The following is a 10,140-nucleotide window of genomic DNA, read 5'->3' as shown; positions in this document are numbered from 1 at the left end:
AATTTATTTTCATAAATGGGAACACCTGCGTGAAGTTAGCAACGAAAGTTAGCAACGATAACAAAAGTTATCGAAAAATACAGGGCGACACAGAACGCCCAAAATTTGCATTTAATACGTTTTTTCCAACTGTGGGGACGAAAAATAGCTACGACTATAAAAATTTAATTTATTTATTAATTAAAAAATAAGCTCCAATGTATAAACGTACACAAGAAACTATACATAAAAGGAAAGAAGGAGTCCTCACGAGCATTTTGGCACACTCCATATGCTCCAGGTCAGTTTTTTGTAGAACAAAGTTTCCAATTTTCTGGTTTCCAACTGGTGGTCAGGACAGAAAATTGGCTCTGGAAGCCACAATATAAAAACGTACACAAAAGTCTCAACGGAATATGAAAGAGGGAGTCCTTATGAGCCTTTTGGCATACTCCATACGTTCCAGGTCAGTTTTTTGTAGAACAAAGTTTCCAATTTTCTGTTTTCCAACTGGTGGTCAGGACAGAAAATTGGCTCTGGAAGCCACAATATAAAAACGCACACAAAAGTCTCAACGGAATATGAAAGAGGGAGTACTTATGAGCATTTTGGCGTACTCCATATGTTCCAGGTCAGTTTTTTGTGGAACAAAGTTTCCAATTTTCTGGTTTCCAACTGGTGGTCAGAACAGAAAACTGGCTCTGGAAGCCCCAATATAAAAACGTACACAAAAGTCTCAACGGAATATGAAAGAGGGAGTCCTTATGAGCATTTTGGCGTACTCCATATGTTCCAAGTCAGTTTTTTGTAGAACAAAGTTTCCAATTTTCTGGTTTCCAACTGGTGGTCAGGACAGAAAATTGGCTCTGGAAGCCACAATATAAAAACGTACACAAAAGTCTCAACGGAATATGAAAGAGGGAGTCCTTATGAGCATTTTGGCGTACTCCATATGTTCCAAGTCAGTTTTTTGTAGAACAAAGTTTCCAATTTTCTGGTTTCCAACTGGTGGTCAGGACAGACAATTGGCTCTGGAAGCCACAATATAAAAACGTACGCCAAAATGCTCATAAGGACTCCCTCTTTCATATTCCGTTGAGACTTTTGTGTACGTTTTTATATTGTGGCTTCCAGAGCCAATTTTCTGTCCTGACCACCAGTTGGAAAACAGAAAATTGGAAACTTTGTTCTACAAAAAACTGACCTGGAACATATGGAGTATGCCAAAATGCTCATAAGGACTCCCTCTTTCATATTCCGTTGAGACTTTTGTGTATGTTTTTATATTGGGGCTTCCAGAGCCAGTTTTCTGTTCTGACCACCAGTTGGAAACCAGAAAATTGGAAACTTTGTTCCACAAAAAACTGACCTGGAACATATGGAGTACGCCAAAATGCTCATAAGTACTCCCTCTTTCATATTCCGTTGAGACTTTTGTGTACGTTTTTATATTGTGGCTTCCAGAGCCAATTGTCTGTCCTGACCACCAGTTGGAAACCAGAAAATTGGAAACTTTGTTCTACAAAAAACTGACTTGGAACATATGGAGTACGCCAAAATGCTCATAAGGACTCCCTCTATCATATTCCGTTGAGACTTTTGTGTACGTTTTTATATTGGGGCTTCCAGAGCCAATTTTCTGTTGTGACCACCACTTGGAAACCAGAAAATTGGAAACTTTGTTCCACAAAAAACTGACCTGGAACATATGGAGTGCGCCTTAAGGTCTCCCTCTTTCATATTCCGTTGAGACTTTTGTGTACGTTTTTATATTGTGGCTTCCAGAGCCAATTTTCTGTCCTGATCACCAGTTGGAAACCAGAAAATTGGAAACTTTGTTCCACAAAAAACTGACCTGGAACATATGGAGTGTGCCAAAATGCTCATAAGGACTCCCTCTTTCATTTGGCGTTGAGACTTTTGTGTACGTTTTCATATTGTGGCTTCCAGAGCCAGTTTTCTGTTCTGACCACCACTTGGAAACCAGAAAATTGGAAACTTTGTTCCACAAAAAACTGACCTGGAACATATGGAGTATGCCAAAATGCTCGTGAAGACTCCTTCTTTCCTTTTATGTATAGTTTCTTGTGTACGTTTATACATTGGAGCTTATTTTTTAATTAATAAATAAATTAAATTTTTATATTCGTAGCTATTTTTCGTCCCCACAGTTGGAAAAAACGTATTAAATGCAAATTTTGGGCGTTCTGTGTCGCCCTGTATTTTTTCGATAACTTTTGTTATCGTTGCTAACTGTCGTTGCTAACTTCACGCAGGTAATGGGAACCTAGCCCATAGGGCCAAGAGCGGTTCCAAAAGCTACAAAACACCCAGTTATCGACAACCCAGTTGGGTTGACACCAATAATACAGCATTTCATCTCAGTTGTGCTGACAATTGACAACGCAACTCAAGTTTAGTGGTAATGCAAAATCGACCCCTTATGGTGACAGAATTTGACGTCGTCGTGCGACTTTTGCAACGCAACACGACTCGCGTCGCAATACGGAATCGACCCAAAAATTCCCTGGTGAGTCGGCTGTATAGATAGAACCCATGTGCACATTGGATTTGCACTCAATTTATATGTATTTCAAACTGTTTTGTTGTTATTTTCACCATATTTTTGATACACAAAATTAATCATGCAAATAATCAACAATTGTTAAGAAAATGTTTTTCCTTTCAATTTTACTTCTTGTTTCTCCGAAAATATTCCCTGCAACTGAAAATAACTGGTTGCTGAAAAATAGACGGTTCAACTGAGATTCGCAACTTCAGTTGAAGGTTGCCATACATAAAGTAATATTGACAATTGGCAACTCCACTCAACGATAATTGCTATCGATAATCGACTCCTACGTCTCCACTTTGCCGCGTTGGTAAATTGCAGTAGTGGGGAAATCGATTTAAGAATCCCTAGTTTCATGCACGAATACAAAGCAACTGACAATACGGAAGTCAGCCTTAGTGTTTCTATTTCAAGCCATATGCCATTAATATCTAGTGTAAACAACCTCTTCCCAGCAAAATTTTATGGAAGTGGTTCCATGAGATGCCATGATTTCACTGGATCTTTTGCATTGGTTCAAATGAAGTCGTGAAAGATCCGATCTTTTCATTAGCATTTAAACCCATGCAAAGGAAGTCGTGAAAGATCCGATCTTTTCATCAGCATTTGAATCATTTTTACAGATCACTACAAAAAAAAACAAGTCGATTTGTACATCCCTACATGTAGCGACATCAAAACAAAAGAGTATACATTTCAGTCTTCTATCAACTCTTGTTGACTAATGACATATCGCGCTGGTCGCTATCTTGTACTCTCAAAAAAAAAAAAAAAAAAAAAACAAAACTAAACAACAACAAAAACGAAACAACCCGCTAAAACAGACTTAGTGTTTCTCTTTTTTGTTTTTTGTTACATCACAATTTAAACAATTATTTGTGACATTAATTTGTCTTAATTGTTGTAAAAATGATGGTGGGAGTTGGAGATCCACCTCCCCCGCCAATACCTCCTCCACCTCTTGGGGAATCTATAAAAAGAAGAGCCAAAAATATTGAAAGTGAAAATAAAAGTTTCAAAGATAATTATGGTCAAAAAATAAAAAACACCAAAAACACAACACAGTCGTCAGAGAATGCAATGAACATTGAACACAACTACAACTCATTAAATAATGGAACTGTTTTGTATACAGAAAATCATGCAGGGCCTTTTCATGTTTTGCTATCATCAGAAACTCCAATCAGCTCGAGAAGGAAAAACTCCGAACTCCACCTGTATATTCGACTCAAGGAAATAAATGTTTGCAACTACGTCGCCAAGTGTGTTGGATATAACATGTTTCGACTAACTTTTAATAATTACGAAGCCGCCAACTCGTTAGCCACAAACTCATGCTTAGAAAAGATTGGTTTAAAAGCACAAATTCCAGAGAGATTTGTTCAACGCTTCTACATCATAAGGAATGTTCCAATATGTATTCCAGCAAGTACTATAATAGAAGAAATCCAACAAAACAATGATATGATGGATGTAGTCTCAATTTACCGGTTTACAAGGAAAAATGAATCTGGTGTTGTTGTACCCACAGAAACTATAAAAATTGGTATCATCTTTGATGGGATTCCAACAGAAATATTTATGTGTGGAGCCAAAGTTATACCCGACTTGTATGTACCACCTGTTAGACAATGTATGAACTGTGGACGTTTAGGTCACATTGCTCTCCGTTGCCGGTCGACGAAGAGGTGCCTAAAATGTGGGAAAGAGATTATATGCGCTACCAACTGCAAAGAAGAAAGATGTGAAGAGTGCCGTTCGACAACTTCATGTAAGGATGCATGCCAGTCTCCAAGATGTATTTTATGCAACAAAATTGATCATTTCTCTATGGATTCGAAAAAGTGTGTAAAATGGAAAGCTGAGAGGAATATAAGTAGTATTATGGCCTTATCAAATTTATCAAGAAGGGAAGTACTCCAAACTTATCCTGAAACTCAAAATTATTACAACATTCTTTCTGATGATGAATACAATAATGAATTTCCGACTGTTTCGAGCAGAGCTCCAAAAAAGAATGTACAAACTGAAATTAATAAAAGAATTACAAAAATAAAGTATAGTAAGATAGCAGCTCCAGCAATGAGAAACCAAAATCCAGTTGCCAGTCCGATACAAACAATTCCATCCAAAGCAGTTTTTGAACACAGGAACTTTTCTAAAGTGACTGAATTAGAAAAAGCCTTGACATCTTTTGCTAGCCAAATGTCCTCAATTCTAACTACGCTTAACAGCACAGAAGGCCTCGAAGTTTTAAACAAGTTTCAGCAAGCTATTATGCCCTCACCAGGTGACACCCAAAGTATAAATTCAGCAGAATCTATCGAAAGAAATCGTGATGAACTCACGTAAAACATATTTTTTTTTTTCTTTTTTAATCAATCAATATGAACATTTTCCAATATAATATTCAAAGTTTAAATAAAAACAAAAACTCTTTAGACTTCCATTTACAAAAATACAACATTGATATTTGCGTTTTAAGTGAAATATTCAATATAGATGAAAATCAAAATTCTACTTCATTTCAAAATTATAACATTATTTCTAAAAAGAGAAAAGATAATTACGGTGGTGTAGCACTAATGTTTAAAAAAATATTCAGTTCAAAAAAATCTCTTTTCAAAGCTCTCTGGACATTTTGATTTGTCGGACCACAAATCTAAATCACAATCTCACATTAGTATCGGTATATTTCCCACATTCCGTGAAAAGTGTAACTATTAAAAATGAACTTACAAAATTATTATCTCTTCTGGATACTCAACCGAACACGTTTATATGTGGAGATTTCAATGCTAGACACTCGGCTTTTGGTGACTTTTTCGACTCACAGCGGGGAAAAATGTTAAAAGAAGTTTTCGATTCTTCCAATTTTCGTTGCTTAAATAATGGTGGTTACACTTTTAAAAAGCGAATCCACGATAATACCGGATCAGTCCTTGACTTGTCATTCACAAACTCAGTAATGTCTCTTTCTTGGGAAATACTCAATAATATTATTGGAGGAAGTCATCATCTCCCTGTGATCCTAAAATTGGATAATGTCAGCAGTAATGGTAAGAAATTCTTAGCCAAAAAAAAACTTCTCAAAAATCTTGGAAATATAAGTTTTAACCCCGACTTTGAAGAAATACATTGTGCAATGAATACTCAGATCAAAAAGTCAACCTATGTGTTAAACAATAATAGGCTGCCAAAGCCTTGGTGGGACCCGTTTGTTGAAAAACAACACAGGTTACAAGTAGCTGCCCAAAAAAAATATGATCTGCACAGTAGTGATGAAAATGCAATCAATTTGTATGAAGCAATCAAAAATTTTAAAAATGCGACAAAATATGCTAAGCAGCATTCTTTTAAAAACAAAATTTCAAACCTAAATAAAGATCCTAACTCGAAATCCTTATTCAGATTTGTTCGAGGTTGTAAAAATAGTTTATCTGACAACAGTGGAAACAAATGGTCAGATGACAACAACAAGAAATTTTTGTCACATTTAAGGGACCTAGTGCCGAATAACAATCAGATCTCCGTCGTTCCCAATGCATTGAATGAACCAACTGAATTCACAATGGAAGAATTTGAATATGTCCTTAAAAATAAAAAGAAACCCTCAGCCGCGGGTCTAGATGGGATAACATATGAGATGATAAATAGCCTATCTGACCTGGCAAAATATAACCTCTTTCAGGCGATTAATTTATCCTGGAAAAAATGTGAAATAATAGAAGAATGGCGAAAAATTAAAATCGTCCCCATACCTAAAAAGGGAAAGGACCTAGAAATCTTAACCAATTTCAGACCCATAGCGCTCATATCCGTTTTTCTAAAAATAATCAATCTTATGGTCAAAGAGAGATTACAAGTCTTTTTACACAACCAAAACATTCTCCCATCTAGCACATACGCTTACAGAAAACATTTTTCGTCTTCAATGTGTATCAATCATCTTTTATGTACAATTAATCATCATAAAGAACAAGGTGATAAAGTCATATTATTATCACTCGACATTGAGAAGGCTTATGATTGCGTCAATTTGGAAATACTTCAGAGAATCTTAGTAGAACTTGATTGTCCAGATGATATTAGTGATTGGACTATTAACTTTCTCAAAAAACGTACACTTGTTATGGGCAAAGAGATGTTAGACATTTATAACGGTCTACCTCAAGGCAGCTGCTTAAGTCCGATTCTTTTCAATATTTATACTCTTGGTCTACATGGAGTCACCGATCAAAATTCGTATCTATTTCAATTTGCGGATGATTTTATCCTTCTTTCTGCCCGCAAGGACTTTGAACTGGCAAATCAAAATCTTCAACTCAAAGCTAATAAATTCCACAACTTATTATCGCGATTAAATCTCAGATACAACCCTGATAAAACTGTTATTATGTATGTGGCAAAGGGGCCTCGGAAAATTCCAGTCATAACCTTACAAAACAAAAAAATTAACTCTGTCGATAAAATCAAATTTTTAGGAAGACTAATTAAAAATAGTCTTTCTCTTAAGGATCATTACGATGAAACCATGGCATCGTGTTCCAAATCACTTAATGCTTTAAAGATGATAAACAGCTACAAAAATGGATTATCCCCTAGTATTTCAATAAACTTATCCAAATCCTTGATATTCTCCAAAACTGAATATTCAATTTCCTCTATGGCTCACATGCCGCGTTATCTCAACAAGAAACTGACGAGTTTTCAAAATCAAATTCTCAGAAGGAATCTTGGACTCACACCGTCTACTCCAGTTCACAACATTTATGCGCTGGCTGTCATGCTACCACCCGAACAGCGTTGTCAATATCTAGCTGCTAAAGAACTCGTCAAATTTAAAATGTACAATAAAAATCTATACAACAGCATCACAATAAATCCGTCCAAGAAAACGAGTCTGGGATACATCTATATTAAATTCAAAGACCTTTTCGACCAAATTATGATCAATCAGATGGCAACACCATCTAGCAAAATAAATTTCATCATAGATCTCTTCAAGGCGGCAAAACACTCCAAATCCAATGAATTCTTCCGGTCAATTCTTCAGGAAAAACTGGAATTCTACAAAACTAGAGGACATTCAGTATGGGCGACCGATGCATCTATCACGAATAATAATACAGGCTGCGCAGTTTGCAACATTTCCAGCGACCAAAATTTTGTTTTCAGGATAACTTCAAAAACCTCTTCTCTAATGGGTGAACTACACGCGATTAATAAAGCAATTGACATAATGCTGGAGGATGAAAGTCACAAAGTAGTTATACTTACGGATAGTAAAAACGCTTGTCTTACACTAAAGCACAACAATTCTAACAATTATCTTGCCAATGATATTGTAAATAAGATAAACAACTCAAACTTGGAATCAATTATTATAATTTGGACCCCCTCTCATATTGGGATACCATCAAATGAACGTGCAGATTTCTTTGCCAAACATGCAGCACAGGCTGGCTCGATTATAAGCACAAAGCTATCAATAACTGATGCATACTCATCAATTTATAACCAACTGTGGATGGAATGGGAAGATAATTTCAAATTCGCTTCAGCAACAAAAGGAACATACTTCACACAATTTTTCAATACTCCTCCGAATTCATATTGGTTTGCTGGCTCCAAAATGTCACCTGGAGATATAAAGCTAATAAATCGTTTACTTACTGGCCATACTTATGGAAAGACATACTTACATCGGATAAACGTAGAATCATCAAATTTATGTGAGCTGTGCAAAACGCCTGAAAACGAAAACCATCTCATTTTTATATGTCCAAAATTCCAAATCGAGAGAAAAAACTTCAACTTCTTTAAAAACTACAAAGACTTACCATCATTATTAAAAAGTTTCTCAACGGAAAATTTCATAGAACTTTGCAAATTTATACATGTCACGAAGCTTCAACTTTAATCAACAATCACATAACAACTACATACATACATATGTATGTACAACTGTCACTTTTCAACCAGTGATTACTCAGTAACCAACCATCAATGAATTAAATAATCAGTAATGGCCTATGCATACTTTGGGTATCAGGCCAACCTCTATGACGTGAAGAAGGAAGGAAATCCAAAAAAAAAAAAAAAAAAAAAGAGTATACATTTTCAAAAATTTTGTTATAAAATTACAAGTTAAATGTAGGTTCACGAACTAGAAATTCTTAAAGGAGTGCTGTTGGAGTCCATGTCGAAATCTGAACTGGTGATGAGAAGATAATAGAAAAGCTTTTGTAAGATGAAACAAAACCAGTGGCTGAGAGTGGACGAAGTAAACTCTGTTGCGGTGCAGCGGCGGTGTTTAGACTGCCACAGCTGGGACAGCCGGAAGTCCAGTTTCTCACTTAAATCTACAACCTGTCGCTTGTCAAACACATCGTTCCCGAAGTCTGGAAAATAGGTCAGCTACTGAAGCCCGAAAAGGATGCCAGCAAAGGTGAATCTTACAGGCCGATTTTGTCGCCCGTAGCAAGGACCCTTGTGGCTTTAGTTCTTCCACCATCAGAAATAACTTTCCAGTTGCCGATCAATAGCATAGGATCCATAAGCAGCACAACAAATGAGCTGAAGGCCATCTCCATATTAGCCGAAGACTCACTCAGAGCAAGCTGTGCGATAGAACAGTGATAGTGACACTTGATTTAGCAAAGCCCTTTGATATTGTCAAGCACCCTCGTTGTTTGATGTCATCGAGCAGACTACGCACTGTCCATGTTTGGATAATAAATTTTAAGTGTGGATGACAGTAGTACGTAGAATTTAGGATCAATTAACTACTGTTACAACAACGAGAACAAACTGCAAATATAGATGTAAACTTTATGATGATAAATAAATTATAGTTATTTCATTAATTCCTTTGAATTAATAAAATAAAAAAATTAAAATCATTTTTCAATACAGCATTTTCCATTTTCCGAACAAGACGTGAAAATTACATGCCAAAGGGTTGGTGAAAATGACATGCCAAAGATTAGTGAAAATGCTATTCTTGGGAATTGGTTAAGATGACATGCCAAAGGATTGGTATAGATGCCATTCCAAAGAATTGTTGAAGATGCCATTCCATCGAGTTAGTAAAGATGAAATGCTTAGGATCTGAAAATGAATTGCATCTTTTGGGGGTCACGCTCTTGTAAAAAGAATGAGTGAAGATGCTGAAAAAATGACATTCCATTTCACTTGCACCCATTCTTGAATAGCATCCTTGGCATCGAACATTTTGCTGGGTTAGTAAATGTAAGGTTGGTGGCGCGAATAGCTGTTCACACTTCATTCACGAGCAAATACTCGATCGAATGTCGTAATTATGCCCCAGTTTTACGACGTTTCGGAAGTCAGCCAATTTACGCCAAATTTAGTTACATCTCGCTCAATATTGACTAGTATGATGAACATATGATGTTTCTTATTGCGCCATAATTGTAGCACTTACTTGTCTATACAATATATTTCAGAGTTTTTACTTCGCCATACTTTTGTGGACAGTGTTATATGCAATAGATACACCAGAGTGACCACCCCCACTACTACTCAATGTAGGTTGTACAAACATGTAATAAAAATTCCAGTAA

At 36.2% G+C, this 10,140-nt stretch overlaps 1 long non-coding RNA gene across 2 annotated transcripts; it reads right to left on the bottom strand.

The window, feature by feature from the left end:
- Nucleotides 1–7,922: 7,922 nt before the first annotated feature.
- Nucleotides 7,923–8,516, bottom strand: LOC141389190 (uncharacterized). 2 transcript variants are annotated; one of them, XR_012409003.1, is made up of 4 exons: nucleotides 8,395–8,516; nucleotides 8,257–8,304; nucleotides 8,133–8,207; nucleotides 7,923–8,075 (listed from the first exon to the last, which is right to left on the bottom strand). It is a non-coding gene; the product is annotated as an uncharacterized lncRNA (long non-coding RNA). The 2 variants fall into 2 exon arrangements; XR_012409002.1 differs by lacking the exon at nucleotides 7,923–8,075 and having other exon boundaries at nucleotides 8,107–8,207.
- Nucleotides 8,517–10,140: the final 1,624 nt, after the last annotated feature.

Source organism: Musca autumnalis, unplaced genomic scaffold, assembly GCF_047663935.1.
Source record: "Musca autumnalis isolate F117 unplaced genomic scaffold, ASM4766393v1 scaffold_1, whole genome shotgun sequence".
Classification (NCBI taxonomy): Eukaryota; Metazoa; Arthropoda; class Insecta; order Diptera; family Muscidae; genus Musca; species Musca autumnalis.
The sequence above is the reverse complement of the archived record's forward strand: the minus strand, read 5'-3'. Positions and strand labels throughout refer to the sequence as shown.